Source organism: Lathyrus oleraceus, chromosome 3 (assembly GCF_024323335.1).
Source record: "Lathyrus oleraceus cultivar Zhongwan6 chromosome 3, CAAS_Psat_ZW6_1.0, whole genome shotgun sequence".
In the NCBI taxonomy this organism is placed as follows: Eukaryota; Viridiplantae; Streptophyta; class Magnoliopsida; order Fabales; family Fabaceae; genus Lathyrus; species Lathyrus oleraceus.
This window is the reverse complement of record NC_066581.1, coordinates 465882270-465903696: the sequence shown is the minus strand read 5'-3', so window position 1 is coordinate 465903696 and position 21427 is coordinate 465882270. Positions and strand designations below refer to the sequence as shown.

At 39.6% G+C, this 21427-nt stretch overlaps 1 non-coding gene across 1 annotated transcript; it reads left to right on the top strand.

Moving 5' to 3' along the window:
* Positions 1-2904: 2904 nt before the first annotated feature.
* Positions 2905-3011, top strand: LOC127134122 (small nucleolar RNA R71). Its single transcript, XR_007807890.1, has one exon. It is a non-coding gene; the product is annotated as a small nucleolar RNA R71 (small nucleolar RNA).
* Positions 3012-21427: the final 18416 nt, after the last annotated feature.

Here is a 21427-nt window from a genome sequence, read left to right as displayed (position 1 = left end):
AACGCTTCTAAACATTTATTGTCAAAGATGAATTCAACATCTTTCATTAATAATCCGGTCAAAGGTTTAGTTATTTTAGAGAAGTCTTTAATGAATCGTCGGTAAAAACCGGCGTGTCCTAAGAAGCTTCGTACTTCTCTCACAGTTTTCGGAGGTTGAAGGTTTTCGATTACTTCTATTTTGGCTTTGTCTACTTCAATTCCTCTATTTGATATGATGTGTCCTAAAACAATTCCTTTTTGTACCATAAAGTGACATTTTTCCCAATTAAGTACTAGGTTCACTTTTACACATCGCTCTAGAACTCTTTCTAGGTTTTCAAGACATTCTTCAAAGCTTTGTCCGCATACGGAAAAATCGTCCATAAATACTTCCATGATATTTTCGAGAAAATCGGCGAATATTGCCATCATGCACCTTTGGAAGGTTGCGGGAGCATTGCACAAGCCAAACGGCATTCGTCGATAAGCAAATGTACCAAAAGTACATGTGAATGTTGTCTTTTCTTGGTCATCAGGATGAATTGGTATTTGAAAGAAGCCTGAGTAACCGTCTAGATAGCAGAAATGAGAATGTTTTGCTAATCGTTCTAACATCTGGTCTATGAATGGTAAAGGGAAATGATCTTTTCGGGTTGCTTTGTTTAGTTTCCTATAGTCAATGCACATTCTCCATCCCGATTCGATTCGTTTGGTTATAGTTTCTCCTTTTTCATTTTCAATAACTGTTATACCTCCTTTCTTTGGTACTACGTGTACAGGACTAACCCATTTGCTATCAGATATAGGATATATGATACCTGCCTCTAATAACTTTGTTACTTCCTTCTTCACTACCTCAATTAGGATCGGGTTTAGTCTCCTCTGATGTTCCCTAGAGGTTTTACAGTCTTCTTCTAGCATGATGCGGTGCATACAAATAGAAGGACTTATTCCTTTAAGATCGGTGATGTTGTATCATAGTGCGGTTGGATATTTTCTTAAGATATGTAGGAGTTTTTCGGTTTCGATCTTTCCTAGGTCTGCATTAACTATTACTGGTCGTTCAAGTTCTAAGTCTAGGAATTCATATCTCAGATTTTTGGGAAGTGTTTTCAGGTCGAGGTTTGGTTTCTTAAGGCATTGCGCAGGATCCGATGTCATTGCTAAACATTGGTTAAGTTCGTCTTCTACACGATAGTCAAACAATTTGTCATTTTCTAACTCTGTTTCTTTTATGCATTCATCGATGATATCCATAAAGTAACATGTGTCATCTATTGCAGGTGCTTTCAAAAATTGGGAAAGAATGAACTCAATTTTCTCTTCTCCTACTTCGAAAGTGAGTCGTCCTCGTTTTACGTCTGTGATCGCACCGGCGGTTGCTAAGAATGGTCTTCCCAATATAATGGGTGTAACTTCATCTTCTCTAATGTCCATAATTATAAAATCGGTTGGAATGTAGAATTGTCCTATGCGCACGGGAACGTTTTCAAGAATTCCTACAGGATATCTAACGGAACGATCTGCTAATTGCACAGACAATTTAGTTGGTCTTAATTCTCCCATTTCCAGTTTCTTGCATATGGATAAAGGCATAACACTGATACCGGCTCCTAAATCGTATAGAGCTTTATCTATGACAAATTTTCCTATGTGACAGGGTATAGAGAAACTACCAGGATCCTTAAGTTTTGGAGGCATATTCTGGATTATGGCGCTACATTCAGCAGTGAGTGTAACGGTTTCGCTATCTTCAAGTTTCCTTTTATTAGAAAGAATTTCTTTTAAGAACTTAGCATATGAGGGCATCTGCGTAATAGCTTCTGTAAACGGAATTGTGACGTTTAATTGTTTCAGTAGGTCAACAAATTTTTTAAATTGGCCCGCATCTTTGGTTTTAATAAGCCTTTGAGGGTAAGGGATAGGTGGCTTATAAGGTGGTGGAGGTACATAAGGTTCTTTCTTTTCTACGGTTTCCTTATTACTCTCTTCCTTTTCCTTAGGTTTACTTTCTTCCTCGGTTGACTTTTTAGAGTTTTGGTTTTCCATCCTTGGATCAGACGGTCCTTCTACTTCCGTTCCACTTCTTAATATGATTGCATGAGCGTGGCTTTTCGGGTTAGGTTGGGGCTGTCCAGGAAATGTACCAGTTGGGGCAGCAGTAGGCGCTTGTTGTTGAGCTACTTGTGAGATTTGTATTTCCAGCATTTTGTTATGGGTGGCCAGGGCATCTACTTTACTTGCTAGTTGTTTAATTTGTTCGCTAGTGTGTACATTCTGGTTTAAGAAATCTTTATTGGTTTGCTGTTGAGAAGCTATGAAGTTCTCCATCATGATTTCCAAGTTGGATTTCCTAGGAACGTTATTGTTAGGTGTAGATGGGATCAGCTTTTGATATCCCGGAGGTATAGCTGGGGCTTGACTTGGAGCTTGTCCTGGTGCGTATAAAGCATTATTACTCTTATATGAAAAATTAGGATGGTTCTTCCAGTTAGAGTTATAGGTATGCGAGTAGGGATTTCCTTGAGCATAATTTACTTGCTCTGCTTGGATTCCTGTTAGGAGTTGACAATCTGCAGGAGTGTGACCTTGGATTCCACAGACTTCGCAATTCTGAGTTGCGGCAACCACGGTGGTTGGAGGTGATACATTTAAACTTTCAATTTTCTGGGCCAGAGCACCCACTTTTGCATTAACATGATCAAGGCTACTTATCTCGTACATGCCACTTTTCATTTGAGGTTTCTCTACCATTGTTCGATCGCTTCCCCACTGATAATGGTTTTGGGCCATGCTTTCGATAAGTTGATAAGCATCGGCATAAGGTTTATCCATAAGTGCACCACCTGCGACGGCGTCTATTGTTAACCTTGTGTTGTATAAGAGACCATTATAGAAGGTATGTATTACTAACTAGTCCTCTAAACCATGGTGTGTACTAAGTCTCATCATGTCTTTGTATCTTTCCCATGCTTCGAAAAGAGACTCGTTATCTTTCTGTTTAAATCCATTTATCTGGGCTCTCAACATAGCTGTTTTGCTTGGAGGAAAATATCGGGCAAGGAAGATTTTCTTCAACTCATTCCATGTGGTGACTGAGTTGGAAGGTAGAGACTGAAGCCATCTTCTAGCTTTATCTCTTAACGAGAAAGGAAAGAGACGAAGTCGAATTGCCTCTGATGTGACACCATTAGCTTTAACAGTATCAGCGTATTGGACAAATACGGATAAATGAAGGTTTGGATCCTCGGTAGGATTTCCAGAGAATTGATTTTGTTGCACTGCTTGTAGCAACGAAGGCTTAAGTTCGAAGTTGTTTGCTTCGATTGCGGGTGGAGCAATACTCGAATGCGGCTCATCTTGCGATGGAGCGGCGTAATCTCGAAGAGCACGAGCTGGTTCTGCCATCTCGGGTATCGGCGAAGGAAGAAGATTTTTGAGGTCGGGCACTTCGATAGGAGGGAGATTGTTTGCAGCACGATATTCCTGAATTCGTCGTAAGACTCGGAGATATAGTTCAATGTCGTTGATTCGTAAGTAAAACGGCTCGCCTTGTGAGCGAGTGTGTCGCATACAAATCAACGAAAGAAAAAAATGAAAAATAAAAATTGCCTTAGTCTCTACAGCGTAACAGGAGAGTTACGATATCGACTAAATAAAAGTCCCCGACAACGGGGCCAAAAACTTGATCGCGACTTTATGAGTCGAATTGGGGTACTAACTGCAAGTGCACAGTTCTATCACGTAATTTTAAAAGATATCGATCCCACAGGGACTTATGAACCGATATACCGCTTTCTAAGGTTACTTTGTAAAGCTAAGGCGGATGATACTTTGATTGTTTGGGGGAAAAGTAAAACTAAAATTAGATCTAAATTAAATATTAATTAAGCGGATATCGGTATGTAGTTCGTCGTAATTAGGGAATCAAATCTTCGTTGGTTTCTTGGTTTTAAAATAAATCTTTTTAGTTGACACTATTGATTAAAAGCCTTTTCTCAAACTCTCGCTCTGTTGAATAGACCATGACTTTATATTAACGTAGCTGTCACTCATTAGTTAAGTCCAAAATCACTTTTCGAAAACAATAGAATCTACAGAAACTCTTTTTATTAAAATAATAACCGTTTAAACACCCTCGTCTCAAACTCTCGCTCTGTTGACTTAGATTATATATTTAAACTTAAATGCTTAACTCTCGTCCTCACATTTAACCTTTAAAAATACTTTTTGAAAAAGATTAGAATTTAATTAACTCTAAAAATTGCTTTCGCCCTGATTTAGAATTAATGTCCAATTTACACTGTCCAGTTAAAAACTCAAACTTTCGTTCTATTGATTTTAACTTCTTTATGTCTTTTACTCTCGTACAAAAACTTTGGGATTAACCCTGTAAATTGAGACTATAAAAAGAGTGATTTATTTTTAAATGAAATTAAACCAACTTAGTTTTTGATTCTTTATTCCGCTTAATTTACATACCGATATCTAAATTAATTAGCCGGACATGCTAAACAGGTCTAAACAATTATCATGCTTAAATAAAACCATATCAGGCAAACAATATAAATAAATAGTAATGCAGGGCATATATAAATTAAAATAATAAATTAAAGAACCTGAATAATTAATAGCAATCTTGAACACTCCAGCACAGACCGGTTGGATTTGTTCTTGAACTCTTCAATCGGACAGGAAAATAAAAGCGAAGGAATAAAATACTATGATCTAACGTAAGGTTAGATCTAGTAAAAGATACACAATAGTTTCCGGTGTAGAAACTATTGTGTGAAAAATTAATTAAGTGCTTGAAAATTGACTGGAAAAGAAAAGGAAATAAAAGTTGCTATGGAGGTAGAATGTTGAAAAAAAATAGAAAGTAGTAACATTAAAGCTATGCCAAAAACTGAAAAAATAGGAATGGGGGTGTGATGGTCGTCACACCTTGTGTTACGCTCGTAACACTTAGTAGGGGGCGTGACGCTCGTCACGCCTTGTGTTGCGTTCGTCACAGGTTCAGCGCTCCTGGCTTGTAATTGTGGGCTGGGCTTTTGCTTTCCTCATCTTTTTGCACCCCCTTTTCTTCTTTTTTCACTTTTGCTTCAAATAAATTACCTGAGATAAATAGAAGGAAAAATACCAAGTAATCTCGAATAAAATGAAATAAATCGAAACAAATAATAATATAATTTAATTAAATCGAGTCCAAAAATGTGATATTATTTCATGTTATCAGTGAGAAGATGAAGAGACTACCCTAGATACAAGAACTTTAAAAGTTTAAAGTTGAAAAGATCTGACCAAAATGGAGCAATCCAATAGACAAGTATGACAATAGAAACCCAGAATTCCCTTGGACTTTTTAGAATCAACCAACACACATATGCACAATTATATCAATCTTGAAGAGCAAAGGCATCAACTAAAGATAGCCTCTTCCAAGCTTATCCACTTCATGATCTTTCTTCAAAATAACCTATGTAGCAGATGAATTCCACAAGTCTCAGGTTCAACATAACAGCTTAACAGTGATCAATGTTACAGATGACTCTGGAGAGATCTAGAATGATGTATCAGATGAATTCAAGCTTGCAAGCTTTTAGTTCTTCAACAAATTGGCATTGGCCAAGTCCATTGGCAAAGGAATGTTGCCTAAATTCTAAGTCCAATTGGGGAGATTAAAACAACAGTCCACTCAAAAGACTTTTTGGGTTTTTGTTATTATTATGTGCATTAATGGTCAAAGACCAATTAAACAAACAAGGCAACAAAGCATATCACACAATATGGTCCAAGTGGACAAAGGGAAAATTGCATTAACATATACAATTAGAATGATATGTACAATGACAAATGATAATAGAACAATAAAAGTAAATTGCATTAAAAGTAAAAGCTTGAAAGTAAAAGTTAATGGTTAGTAAGTTAATAGTTAGTTTTGTTTTGCTTTTTTATTTCAAGACATTCTTTGGAGAACACTTAACCCACTTGCCACAAGCATGGATCCTTGAACCAAAACATCTTCCAAAGAAAGGAAATAAGGCCAAGTTTCCACACAATACCATGGAAGGGGGGAGACTTACAATCTCACTAACTAGAATGCTTATGCCTTTTGTGTCATAAGTTTAGCGCTATGTTAAGCAATCGTAATTGGACTTATGTAGAAGTCACAACTATTTAACGCCAGGCAATAAACTTTTGGTGTTAATGCATGTTGGAGACATAGTATTAAGAACTATGCTCATTAAACATACCACACACAAAAATATGCAAAGGCGTGGCCTAATTTCATTCATACTCATGTTAATCTTTCAATCAACTAGCATTAGGACTTTGAGATATCATTGGCCAATTGAAATGAATGGATGAAGGAGAATTAGATGAAGGGGGAAATGGATGAATGAGATCACAAATTGGTCAAAGGAGGACTTTTACCAAATTAATATTATTCATTCATTTTGGGAGATGGAATGTACATTCCATCAATCCCCTAAATCGAATAATATTAACTTGACAAAGTCAAATCAACCTTGACCAAGGCCCAACAACTAATGAGAAACTCAAATAAGTCAATCCAAATGATCAACACAATTAAAATGACATTTGTTCAATTAAATATATTATAATAATGCATTAAATTCAATTATGTTTTGTCCAAATCCTAAAATCACATCAAAACACCAAATAAATGGCCATGTGATTTATCATAGGTCAAACAAGGTCAAAGGACCTTGGATAAAAAAAATCATAATTTTTGGACACTTAAAAATATTTTTAAACAATTAGAAATATTTTCAAACAATTAAAAACAAAAGAAAAATCAATTAATTAATGAAAAATATTAATAATGATCCAAAAAATAATTTTAATTCAGAATATGAAAGAGAAAAATATTTGAAATTTTTTGGTGAAAGTCCCATATTTTTTGGATCAATATTAAATTTATTATGAATTATTGAAGAAAATGGAATTAAATGAAAAATCAGAAAATGCTAAAATACGTGGACCATCAGATCTCCCTCATTAATTGAGGTGGCAGATCTGATGATCCACAACGTGCGTTCCACCAACACGTGAGTCAACTGCGCTGCAAACATGTTAATCACAATGCACGGCTAAGATTGGAACATGGGAGTTAGATCACACGGTTTAGACCAAAGACAACTCATCACCGGAGCCAGAGCTCCGGTTGTCTTCTCCAGCGAGCCTCGCCGGACTCGTCATCATGAACCATCACCAAAATTTCAAACAGGGACATGATTTTAAAGAGAAAACATCACTGAGCACGAATATCACCTCCATTTCTTCCAATTCCAACTATATTGAGAGATATGTGGAATTGAAAAACGAGGTTCATGATCTGAGTTGCTTCGATTTAGCCTCAAATAAACTCAAACACCTTGCCTACATTGGTAGGACTTCAGTCAACACAATAATCAGTAGAATTGAGCAAGAAACAAGGAGAATCGAAGAGATTAAATTTTCTGCAAATTACCTTCAATGGAGGTCTGAGCTTTCTAGATCTTGATCTGAATCGTGCTTTGCTTCACTTCAATTTCTTGCAGAAGAGGAATGGAAAGGCTTAGAATCAATGGACTCCTGGAGAATTGAATTCCAAAACAGTGGAGATTCAAGCTCAAATTCAACTGAATTTCTCAAGTTTATACTCTTGGTATGAAGGGTTTTCTGTGGGGAATCAAAGTTGGCGCAGTGTGTCTGTTATTTCTGAGCATGAGGGCTTCAATTTATAGAAAATTCAAATGATAATTGTACACTCTTTCAACTTTCTAATTTTGGCAAAATGATGTAAGCAAGCTGCATGGGCGCGCATAGGCCCATGAAATGATTGTCCAAAAGTCCAAAATGAAGTTCAGATGCTTTGGAGATGGATTGGATTGTAAGGCAATTGAGCATTGTCATTCAAAGTTTGATCCATGCCACATTATACCAGCCTGTTTAAGCCACGCGCAGCCTATGCATTTCTCATCCAAAATGCATGAAATTTAGCTCTTTGGAAAGGTAAGATCAAGAGTAACAAGTTTGATGTTGAACACTTTTTCATTTGGAATTTGGAACTTGGAGATATTTGAGGTGGATGTTTGGAAATATTTGACATACCAAAAATTTTCTAAGTGTCAAGCCATATGTCTCAATATTCCACCTTGCTTAACTTTTATTAGGAGCTTCAAATGAGAAAAGTGTCTTCATCAAAGTTGTAGCTCTCTCAAAGACCTTCAAAATGGTCACCAACTTTCCATGGTATAGGTAAAAAGTGACCTATAATGTAGCCTCATATCACATGTGCAAAGAAGTTGAATTAGTTCTCACTCCAAACATCAAAGCTGAAGTAGACACATTTAATTGGATTGTGCAACATGGAAATCTTTCATATCATAAAAATTGAGAAAGTTATGGCCTTGGGCAGTTGACTTTCAAATTAGGGTTTAGAGAAAATGACCTATAATGTTTCAACATAGAAAATGACTTTTCAAGCAAAACTAGCTCTAGGTATCAACATGAAAAGTTGTTTATAATGTCATTTAGAGTAAGTTAGCTCTTGGGCTCATTTTCATATGGTGAAAATTGTAGGAGATAGGGTCTAGGGAGACCCAGTTTTGATCAGATGAATTCATCTGGCCAACCATCATCAACCAACTTGCTAATTTCATATTCTCTTGACTTTCTTGGCAAATGGTAGATCATATATGCATAAGATGATGAATTTTGATGTGCCCCTTGAGAAATTTGATCAATTGGTGGGATAGCTTGTTGGAGAAGTTACTCAATATACCCAGTCATACTAGGGTTTCCAAGGCAAATCACCCTCAAACTCTTGAAGCAAACTTGATCAATATAGCATGTAGAGAACATTGGGACTCATATATGATGCTTATAACCACTCTTGAATCAATTCTTGATTGTGCTCTTTGTTCATGAGGGTCTCAAACCCTAGATGTGATCAATGAATAAGGGAAATCATGTCCCTTACCTACAAAAGAGTTAGATAGATACAAAGACATATTTTTGGTATTTTGGTTAGTAAAATGATAATATAGAAGTATGGTATAATCAAAAAGTTAGTATTGTTTTGCTTTTGCTTTTCATTTTAAGTCATTCTTTGGAGAACACTCAACCCGCTTATCACAAGCATGGATCCTTGAGCTAAGACATCTTCCAAAGGAAGGAAAAAAGGCCAAGTTTTCACACAATACCATGAAAGAGGGGAGACTTACAATCTCACTAACTAGAATGCTATACCTTTTTGTGTCAAAAATTTAGCGCTATGTTAAGCAATCGTAATTGGACTTATGTAGAAGTCACAACTATTTGAGGTCGGGCAATAGAATTTTGGTGTTAATGCATGCTAGAGACATAGTATAATGGACTATGCTCATAAAACATACCACACACAAAAAGAATATGCAAAAGAGGTGGCCTAATCTCATCCATACTTATGTTGATTTTGCAATCAACTAGCCTTAGGACTTAGAGATATTATAGGCCAAATGAGATGAATGCATAAAGAAGGGGAATGAGATGAAGAGGGAAGGGAATGGATCAAAACTCAAATTGATCAAAGGAGGACTTTTACCAAATTAATATCATTCATTCATTTTTGGAGATGGAATGTACATTCCGTCAATCCCCTAAATCCAATTCTATTAACTTAACAAAGTCAAATCAACCTTGACCAAGGCCCAACAACATGAGTCAAACTTACACAAATCATCACAATAGGTCAACACAACTATTTGGCATTTATTAAAATTAAAAATACTAAAATGAGGCATTTAAATTAAATATGGTTTGTCAAATTCCTAAAACCTCATCAAAGCACCAAAGAAATAGCCATTCGATTTATCATAGGTCAAACAAGGTCAAAGGACCTTGGAGAAAAAAATTCAGAATTTTTAAAGACTTAAAAGTATTTTTAAACAATTAAAAATAATCACAAAATCATGAAAAATATTAATAATGATCCAAAAAATAATTTTAATTCAAAATATGAAAGAGGAAACTATTTGAAATTTTTTTGTGAAACTCTCATATTTTTTGGATCAATATTAAAATTAATATAAATTAATGAAAATCAAAGGAATAAAAATTAAAATCAAAAAATCAAAAACCGTGAGCCACTTGATCTCCCTCATTAATTGAGATTTCATATCAAGTGGACACAAACGTGCGTTCCATGATGAAACCTAGTCAGCGCGCCACACACGTGGTAATCAAAACCAACGCCTTAGATTAAAACAAATTGAATGGATCATGTGGTTGGGAGACGTGCCAACGCACCGCCGGAGCCAGAGCTCCGGTCTTCTTCTCATAGGCCGGGTGGATATCCATTACATGAAAATAGGCCAGGTGGATATCCATTACTTGAAAAGTAATCTGGAAGTCACTCAGACCTATCTTCACCAGAAGGTCCACTTCGCCAATCACAATTTTGCGCGAATCGTCAAAAGCTTTGACGATCATGCCACTATATCTCATAGGCGCTCCTTGATATGACAACTTGGACAATGTTGACTTTGGAAGCACATTCAACGAAGATCCAATGTCAACTAGCACATTTGATAAAGCGTTGTAACACCTCAAAATTTGCCCTCCTCTTCTTGGGACTAGTTTGGCATATTGCATTTCATGTTTTAGGACATTAGGCATTTGCATATTGCATATCATGTGGAAATAAGGAAGTCATCCTCCAAGGTCTTTTTCAGAAGAGGGAGATGGTACATGGTTCAAGCTTGAGGGTTTCTATGGTCTGGTTGTCAACCATCTGAGGGTGTGTATTTCAATTAGGGTTTTCCTGATCCTTCAAAGGTCTTGTGCATTATCTTATTGCAAGGATATGTCACCATCATCAGGGTTGTGTCATCATCCAGGGTTTCATTGTGCATGCTTCAGTCCCTTTGGATTAGGGTTTTGACCTCTGGTCAACTCTAATCAATGACTTCTGTTCCAGCCAGGGATTTTCAAGGAGATGAAGTATTCTATTGAGATGGGGGTCACATGATCATCCTATTGGGCTTGTATAAGCTAGGGTTTCATTTCTGAGCCAATTCCTCAAGTGGTTAAGGCTCAAGCTGATCAGAGCATGTCAAGGTCATCTGAGGACCTATACAATCAACTGTGTAAGAGCTGAGGGCTAGGAGGGGGAGAAATGGTTTGAGACACTTCATTCATGTCCCAAAGAGGTTTATTCATCATGTCAAACACATACCTTGAAGAATTTGAAGCCAAATCAAAAGTTTCCCAAAATGGAAAGTGACCTGTAATTTCAAGTTTCCAAAAATGGCAAGTTTATGGATCACCTTCAACTTGACTTTCCAACATCAAATAAGCTTCAAATGAAATTTTGTCCAACATGAAAGTTGAATATATTTCTCTCCCATTTCTAAAAAGTCCAAGATCATGAGCATCTGATGAATGGTTGAGGAGTTATGAGAAAATGATCCTCAAGTGTGCATGAAACTTCAAAGTGCCATAACTTTTGATCCAAAACTCCAAATGAAGTCACTCTTTTTGCATATTGCTTCTCATGACCAATATTTTCCAAATCCATCATTGCATTGCATGAAATAACATCACATGACCATTGGTGCATACATGTGCTTTTTGGAGGGAAAATCCATAATTTGAAATTGGTTGATGCTACAAGCTTTTTGATCATTCCATCATGTTCATAAGTTGATTTTAAGTGTAATTGAACCATGCATGTTCACTGTTCACGTCCATTTTGCCATGCATAAGGTGAATTTACCAATTGTGCATAACATCTCATGTCTCATTAAATTTTCATTAGCCAAGCCTAATTATCATTAGCAAAGTAATTAACCTGTCATATAAAAGCCTAATTGTAACAGAATTGTTCATTCTTACACATTCTAGATCTAGAAAATTTTCTTTCCCTCCAAATTTTCTCTCAATTGAAACTTCAAATTTTTGCACATAACACATCAAGATCCTTGCATATTCTGGATTATTGAGCATTGTTGATGAAGGATCAAGATGTGGATTGAAGATTTTGGCCAAGAATCAAGCAAGTTGAGCTCATGAAGATGAACATGGAACTTGAAGATTAAGCTAGAACCAAGCCTTTTCAAGCATCAATTCGTGTACCAGACTTCATAGCAAGGTTGAGGAAGGAAATCTGGAGCTGGAGGAAGCTTGAATCCACTGTTTCAACTCACTGTTCTTCAAGGAGGTTAGAAATCGAATCTCACCATTTGCTATTTTGTTGACATGTTTAGATAGGCCTTGCTGCACTGAGAATTCTGATGTGAATTTTATTAAAAATGGATGAGTATTGCATGAGATATGTTGAGTTGAATTTTTTGATGTACATGATGTTTTGGATCGATCCATGTTTGTTAGTGAGAATTAGTTTTAATGAATGTTAGATCCTTGTTCTACGCACTGAGACGGTTCCAATGATATATGCCATGCGTAAATCTGAAAAAAAATGTTGAATGCTCGCCGGAAATCCATCGGAGAAGACGGCTGAGCCCCGCCATCCTCCGCCGTCTGATGCAAGCGCTAGGGTTTCTACCTTGTCACTGCTTGCATGGCTCCTACGTAGCGAAACCATTGGCCTTGATCTGTTCCACGCGTACCACTGGCTCTGAGTTGGCATGCCAACTCAATTATTGAAACGCGGCGTTTTGTACAAAACGCGCTGGAGCCTTTCCTTGCTACATGGTTCGATTCCTGGCTCCATACAATTGAGATTTTATTTCTTCAGCGCCTCTGTTTTCATGTGTACATGGTTCGATTCCTCACTACATGCATATTTTCAAATTTATTTCAACCTTTTCTATTTCCCTCCATTTCTCATACATTATTCATATCACTTCCAATTTTTTGCTACATGTTCATTTGAATGTCTTTTATTTTGTGATGTGAATTTCTTGATTTGTGCCTTGCTGGAATTTGGATTGTGCTGGCTTATTTGAACATGATGCAAAATATGACATGTTGAATTCATTTGCTTGTGAAATGCACATACATTGTCCAATTGCCATGAAATTTAACATGCTTATTCCTAACATGTTGCACGATTTTTGAGGCTTGGTTGCGCATTTTTATCATTTTCCATCTCTGTTTTAGACACATGAAATGTATGGTGTGACAATGTGTGTCACACATTTTGATGTTGATCTTGTTCATTTTCATATACATGTCAATTAAGCTTTTCTGATTCCAATTTTTTGCATGATGCTTGTGTTTAACATGTTGTATGCACATAAAATTTTTTATGATCATTGGATTCATTTCTGTTTTAATATGGTCTTTTCTCATTTGAATGTCCAATTATGGTCACCATTGTGTGCCTTTGCCTTATCTTGTTCATTAGATGGATTTGGCTTAGGATTTGGGTTAGGTCCTTTTTATGACATATTCTTACTTGAATAAATGTGCTTCATGTTGAATATCAACTTCTGTTTCTTTGTCTTTGACCCTAGTCTTGGTACTAGTGGTTTGTACTCACCTTTTGAGCTTTGTATTTCAGGTTCAAGCTTCTAGTCCTAGTGGTTGGTGTTGATCTCATGACTTGAGATGCAAATTACTTTGTGCACTAACCTTGATTGTGTTGTAGGTCCTTGGGTGATGAACTCACTTGAGTTGTTTACACATAGGACTTGCCTTGTGTACATATTGGTTGTAACACTGTTGTTGACTGTTTGGTTTGTCTGAATACTATATTGACTTGTTTGACTTTTGCACAGGTACTTTAGTCGCTTTTAGCTCTTGCTTGAGCTTTGCTTTGGCTGTGGTTAGCATACCACCTAGGTAATCATCCTCTAACTCCATGTAGTCTGGAAGCCCTGTCGTTTTCTTTTGGCAGGCATTTGGCTGAAGTCCTCCTTAAGAGGCAATGTTTGTGATTTGTTTAATTTTGTGCTAAAGACCTCCTTGTTGAGGCATGGATACATGTTAAGACCTCCTAAGTGAAGAAGCAATTGGCAGATAGAAGGGATTTGCAATCAATCCCCTGCTATTCAGTTGAGTCTTTCATCATGCTCGCACTACGTGCTGATGCTTTTGAATAAACACCCAAAATCTTGTATAGAGTCAGTCAGGTGGAATAGGGTCCCTCATTCTGGACCCCCACACATTCTTTGTCTTAAGCTCACCCAGGCCAGGGTTAAGAGCTATGAGGTCTAACCCTCATTACCTTTCATCTGCTCACCCTAACTCTCAATGTTAGAGGTTAAGAGCTCCAGATTACCATTGCATTCAGGCTTGTTTGTCGAGGTTGACATGACCCCTTGACTAAAGCCCACCCTTGTGTGAAGCCTCTTGTTTGTATATAGAGTGTGATGTTTACTTTTGATATGTTTATCTGCTTTCCACTTCTCATCTCCTTTTCTGTAGGAGTCGTATGGTCAACTTCCAAGGAAGTTGAACGTATGTAGAGATAGACTTGAGTTGACTCACTTCCTGTGTGAGTCAAACTCTTGTTAGAGACCTCAACTTAGGGTTATAATTTGCATGACGACTATTAGGCTCGAGTCAGTCTCCTTTTTAGTTCGTTATTCCCTTGGTCTCTGGTTATGAGAGTTTCTCCCCTGTTAAGGGGAACTACGTCGCCCTGATCCTCATACCAGATGAGGTACGTAGGCAGGAGATCGTGTGAGATCTCTCCGGGCAACCTTTTTGTTTTTGCGTGTGTTTTGTTCAACCCTTTTTTTTTTTTTTGTGTGTTTGACAGCTATTAGGTCCGAGTTCCCGACTCCCTTTTAGTCTGTGTGTTCAACCTCTTTGTTTCTTTTGACGTCTCAGCGTCCTCTTGGTGTTTGCTTGACAACTACTAGGCTCGAGTTCCAGACTCCCTTTTAGTTTGTCAGTTGGAGAACCTTTGGTGTTCGCTGGTTAGCGATTGTTTATTTGTTTGGAGTCGGATGTAAGCCCATTTATTGGCCTTCTCTTTCCTGTTTGCTTTTGTCTGGAGTCGGATGTAAGCCCAGCTATTGGCATTCTGTTTCCTGTTTGCTTTGTTTGGAGTCGGATGTAAGCCCAGCTATTGGCATTCTGTTTCCTTGTTGAGTTTCTTTTGACGTCTCAGCGTCTCTGTGTTGTGTTCTGTTTCGGCGTGCGTTAGCCGAACTACGACAGCTCTGATGCTCATTCCAGATGAGATATGTAGGCATAGGATGCGATATCCTAGCGAGCCCGTTCCCCATTTCCCCGAACTACGTTGACTCTGATGTTTGTTTCTGACAAACTACGTAGGCCCAGGATGCGACATCCTGCCGAGTCCCCTTCCTCCGTCTTCTTCCACCTGTTTATTCCAGTGTGTGTGCATTCTTTGAGCAGTTTATCAGCAACTTTTTCCTATCCTGTTGAGCGTGGATCCCGTCGAGTACGACGAACGTGAGGGGTGCTAATACCTTCCCCTTGCATAATCGACTCCCGTACCTTGATATCTCTGGTCGCAAGACCATTTCTTTCCCTTTTCAGGTTTACTTCGAGCGTTTCCTTTCCCTCCTTTGGGATAAATAACGCACGTCGGCGGCTCTGTGTCTTTTCCCACCGGTTGTTTTTCGCGTATGCGATAGCTGGCGACTCTGTTGGGGAAACAAAGAAGTTGACCTCTGGCTGGTCCATCTTCCCTAAGCGAGTCAATCCTAGCACTCTCTAGGATAGTTTTGGTTGCTTTTGCTGTTTTATTTATGACATTTATGATTATTGTACTGTATATATATTTGCATATATGTTTGCATGCATCATATTATCATTGTGCTGGATTCTGTACAGGTTTGGTTCCTTTGATTTGGGGTGGGTGTTCGGAGTGGGGCTAAAACCCAGGCCCGAGTATACACCTAGGATTAGTGTGGTCTCACGTTCCTCACATGTTGGTTGGGCATGTTGTTGTGACGTGACATACCACAAGCCGGACGAGGTTCTTTTGAGAGAGCTTTTCCATAGTGGAGTTTCCATTATGGTTGGGTTACCTCTTCTGAGCTATTGACTTCGGTGACCGTTCTTTCCCGGATCTTTGGTTTAGATGATCTTATGAGAGCTACAACGGCACACCCGCAAGGGCAAACCCGTTGAGTATCTTGTCCGATTGTCGAGACCATTATCCGCCTTAGGATGACCTTATTAGAATTCACCTGTGAGGGGAGGGTTTGATTCCTACAGATGCATGTTCTGGTGGTGACTTTCTAATGGTGACTAATGGTTCAGTTCTCGATCTGAGTTCTATTTTTGAGGTGGATTTATGGATATTTATTGCTGAGACGCCGGAGTTCTGTCCGTGGTATTTATCAGTGGGGATCCGTTTATTTCAAGATTCCCTGGGTTGGTACAGATGATTTTCTTGCTATCAGTTCAACGATTTTCCTGTGGTGATGGTGGTATATCCTCAGGTTCCGTTTATTTCGGAACTCTCAAGTTGGATTTATGGGTACTTATTCCCTCATATGGTTGTGATCAGTCCAGAGACCCGAATGTCCGTACAATTGATGTTCAAATGACTTGGAGGATGGCACAGTGACTTGCATTCATGCATCAGCATCATTCCCATTTTGCATTCATCCGCATCTAACTCATGTTTATCCCTACTCAGGGTACATTCTCGATTGAGATTCCGGTTGAGAGACATCCTGATGTCAGAATGTTATTGTCAAGTTATTATCCGTCTCGATGAAGCCAGAATCAAAGGACAGAATGTTCCTCATACGGATAGACATTGCATTCATGCATGAATCATAATAACTTGTCTTCTATTTTGCAGGTGTCAGTTTCTAACGTGTTTGATTGTTTCAGGAATCATTGCTCGCGCACGTAGAATCATTCCTTTGCACGTAGCACATCCGCACAGATACCCTACCAGGCGCAACAAATCCAAACTGATGGATACATCTAACGCAGATATTCTCGAGCTGAAAGAGAAGATGGGAGAGCTGATCAATGTTATGCAAGGGTTCGCCTTGGGGCAGAAGGCATTGGTTGAGAAAGTGGAGAAGCTTGAGCGGGCTTCTGCTGCCAACAGTGGTAATAACCTAGAGGGGGTCTCCAACAACGGTCTCGGCGGTTCTAGGGATGGTGGTGATCCCAGAAAGAAGACGACTACTTCTGGTGTGGTAATCAACAACGGTGGAGGTTTTGGTTTCGCCGCGGGCGGTGGATTAGGTCCTGCAGGCAATGAATTGAAGGATAATCAGTTTCCTCCTTTCTTTGAAGCCCTGGAAGATAAAGAAGCGGATCAGTTCTCCATACTAAATGAGCAATTTGGTCAGTACGGTGTTCCGCCGCCAAACAAAGAAATTCAGGTGCTGGCAGAGAAGATCGGGGCTCTGGAAAGCCATGCTACTCCTGGGGCTATCAATATGACAGACATGGGGCTAGTTGAGGGGATTGTGATTCCACAGAAGTTTAAAGTGCCCATGTTTGATAAATATAATGGGAGTTCTTGCCCGGAAACTCATCTCCAGGCTTTTGTCCAGAAAATTTCTGCCTATACAATGGACCAGAAGCTATGGATGTACTTCTTCCAGGACAGTTTGTCTGGTGGGTCTCTGGAATGGTATACCAAGTTGAGGTCTTCAAATATCAAGAGCTGGCAGGATTTGGGGGATGCCTTCTTTAAACAATATCAATTCAATGCTGACATGGCTCCTAGTCGTACCCAGTTGTAGGGTATGTCTCAAAAGCCGAATGAAGGGTTTAAAGAATATGCATAAAGGTGGAGGAAGTTGGCTACCAGAGTTCAACCACCGTTAGAGGATCGGGAGATGTCTGATCTGTTCATGGGTACCCTACAGGGGATTTTTGCTGAAAGGATGGTGGGTTGTCCCGTCACTGGCTTCGTAGACATAGTAGTGGCTGGTGAGAGAATTGAAAGCTGGCTGAGAATGGGGAAAATACAGGGAAATGCTCTGTCATCTGGAGTAAAGAAGCTATTCGGGAATGGTCAGCGCAAGAATGAGGGTGAACCGAGTGCTGTGTATGCCCAGAGAGGACACGGTAGGGATTGTTACTACCAGCCCACCGCTGCGGTAGCAATTCCTGCTGGTAATCAATCGGTACAACAGCAACATCAGCCACCTCAGCAGAGAGCACAGAGAGCGGGGTACCAAGTGAAAGGAAAGGGGACTGATCGTCAGTTTGATAGGCCACCCGTGACATATGCTTTTCTGTTTAAGAAGTTGATGGATCTTGGGTTGGTTCAGCCGAGGACGATGGCTCTGATAAGACCAGATCAGAGGCCTCCTAACTATGATGAGAATGCCAAGTGTGAATTCCATTCTGGTACACCAGGGCATAACATTGAGGGTTGTAGAGCTTTTAAGCATGTTGTCCAAGACATGGTAGACTCCAAGGCCATCAATTTTGCACCATCTCCGAATGTTAATGTTAACCCCATGCCGACGCATGGTCAGGTGATGGTGGGTGTAATTGCTGAAGATTCAGGTCACGTTTGTGCGGTGGGGGAAGAGACTGCCAGTGACTGCGAGCTCGATGGTTGGATAAAACCGTGCGTACCAAGGATGGAAGTCCAGAACTGGAAGGCCGAAAAGATCATCACTGTCACTCTACGTGAAGAGTAATATTTCTGTTTTTCAATTCGGTTTGCATGAAAGCCATACGTTTTGCCCGAAACGTAATGGTTCATTGTAAGGGTCACCTCATGTGTTTCATTTTGCAACATTTTGCATCATTAATAAATGGATGTTTTTCACATTAAAAGCGGTGTTCCCTGTTTTTCATTTATATTTGCAGTTTAAAAAAATAAAAATGGAAATGTTTGTTTTCATTTTCCTTCCTTTTGATTTGTCTCGTTCCAACCTCAAAAGCAATGCATGAATCAATATTCATACAGATGCGATCAGTCTCCGGATCTCATTGATAACAATTCTGTTACACCCATATATGATTTCGACAATCCGATCTATCATGCCGAAGAAGAAGGCGAAGAAGATTGTGAACTGCCGGGAGAATTAGCCAGGTTGTTAAAACAAGAGGAGAAGGTGATTCAGCCGCACGAAGAGCAGGTTGAGGATGTCAATCCAGGCACCGAGGAGGTCTGAAAGGAAGTAAAGGTTGGGGATGCCTTGGAGGCGAGTGTCAAGAGCGGAGGTGATGCCATTCGGTCTCAAGAATACCGGTGCCACATATCAAAGGGCTATGGTGACTTTGTTTCATGATATGATTCATCATGAAATCGAATGCTATGTTGATGACATGATAGAAAAGTCCCAAACAGAAGAGGGGCATTCAGTAGACTTGGCCAAGCTGTTTGACTAGTCGAGACAATTCAAACTGAGGTTGAATCCGAGTAAGTGCACTTTCGGAGTGCGGTCTGGTAAGTTGCTGGGGGTGTATTGTAAGTGAAAGAGGAATCGAGGTTGATCCTGCTAAAGTAAAAGCAATACGAGAGATGCCTGAACCGAGAACAGAGAAAGAGGTTCGTGGTTTCTTAGGTAGATTGAACTGCATCTCACGGTTCATATCTCATCTAACAGCCACGAGTGAACCCATATTCAAGTTGATTGAGAAAAGATCAAACGGTCAGGTGGAATAATGATTGCCAAGCGGCATTTGAAAAGATAAAAGAATATTTGCAGGAGCCTCCGATTCTGATGCCTCCTGTGGAGGGACGACCGTTAACCCCGTACTTGACGGTCCTCGAGGGGTCTATGGGGTGTGTACTGGGGCAGCATGACGAGTCTGGTAAAAAAGAGCATGCAATTTACCTTAGCAAAAAGTTTACCGACTGTGAAACAAAATATTCACTGCTCGAGAAAACTTGTTGTGCTTTGGCATAGGCTGCTCGTCGACTGAGACAGTATATGCTGGTTCATACCACTTTGTTGATTTCCAAGATGGATCCGATCAAGTATATGTTTGAGAAGCCAGCATTGACCGGACGGGTTGCGAGATGGCAAATGATTTTGACTGAGTACGATATCCAGTACACCTCTCAAAAAGCAATAAAGGGGAGTGTATTGTCTGATTACCTCGCCCAGCAACCCATTGAGGATTATCAACCGATGAAGTTTGAATTCCCTGATGAGGGCATCATGGTTCTCTAATAGAAAGATTGTGAGGAACCAATCCCAGAGGAGGGGCCTGACCCTGAATCCGAATGGATTCTGATGTTTGATGGGGCCGTTAACGTGAATGGTAGTGGAGTTGGTGCTATTTTGGTTACGCCAAAAGGATCCCACATTCCTTTTGCTGCCCGGCTAACAATTGAATGTACCAACGATGTGGCTGAACATGAAGATTGCATGGGTATCGAACCTCGGTGCGTACATCTACTGGGGCAACGCCTTTTTCACTTGTGTATGGGATGGAAGTCGTGCTACCGGTTGAGGTTCAGATTCCGTCGTTGAGAGTCCTGATGGACGTGAAATTGAAAGAAGCTGAATGGGTAAGGACTCGGTACGAAGAGTTGAGCCTGATTGAGGACAAGAGGCTGGCGTCCATTTGTCATGGGCAGTTGTACCAGTAGAAAATGAAGCGTGCTTTTGACCGAAAGGTGCGACCTCGTGTGTATCATGTGGGAGATATGGTGCTGAAAAGGATCCTTCCTCCTCAGAACGATCGTAGGGGCAAGTGGACACCCAATTATGAAGGTCCATTCGTGGTCAAAAAGGTTTTCTCTGGCGGAGCCTTGTTGTTGACGACCATGGATGGTGAGAATTTTCCATCCCCTGTGAATGCGGACGCAGTTAAAAAATACTTCGTATAAGAGACCTGCTGGGCGAAAAGAATAAAATAGTCCATGCAAAAATGGGCATCCCAGCGAACCAGAAAAATGAAAAAAGGTTCGGGCAAAAATTAGGGATAAAAAGAGAAAAAATTGTACACCCGGCAAGTCGAAAACCCCACAAGGGCGGCTTGGGAAAAAAGGGTATCCCGGTGGACTGAAAACCCGAAAGGGGGGTCCAGGCAAAAGAGGGATTGAAACGAACAACTGCGTCTAGCGTGGTCGTTTGTGCTTTGGATATGACACGTGGATAATCCCCGGCAGAGATCGGTCGGAAGCGTCTTGTTCAGAAGGCAGAAAGCACAGAGAGTCTTGAGGACATATGGGGTGTAACCGAGTTGGAACTCGATAAGATCACGGGTTCACATTGCCATTAGGATAGATTTTCCTTTTGTACACAATTACCTCTTTTCAGGAATTGCTTCCTGTGTATTGCTCAGTTTTGAGCCACCTTTTTCAATCAATAAAATGCATATTCAGTCAAATAACTTTGTTTTTGTTTTCATTACCGCTTTGATTGCAAAAACATCCAGTTATTTTTGATAAAGAATATTTGCATTTTGAGACATACATGTCCCTTCCAATGCATGTTTATAGGATTGAAAGCTTGAAATCTTATTTGGAAGGTGTAGTGACCCAAGTGTTGAAATTTTGGTACACCTGGGGCACGTTTTTGTCTAACGATCTCTTTTGCAGGAGCTGTTAGATATTTTGACTCACT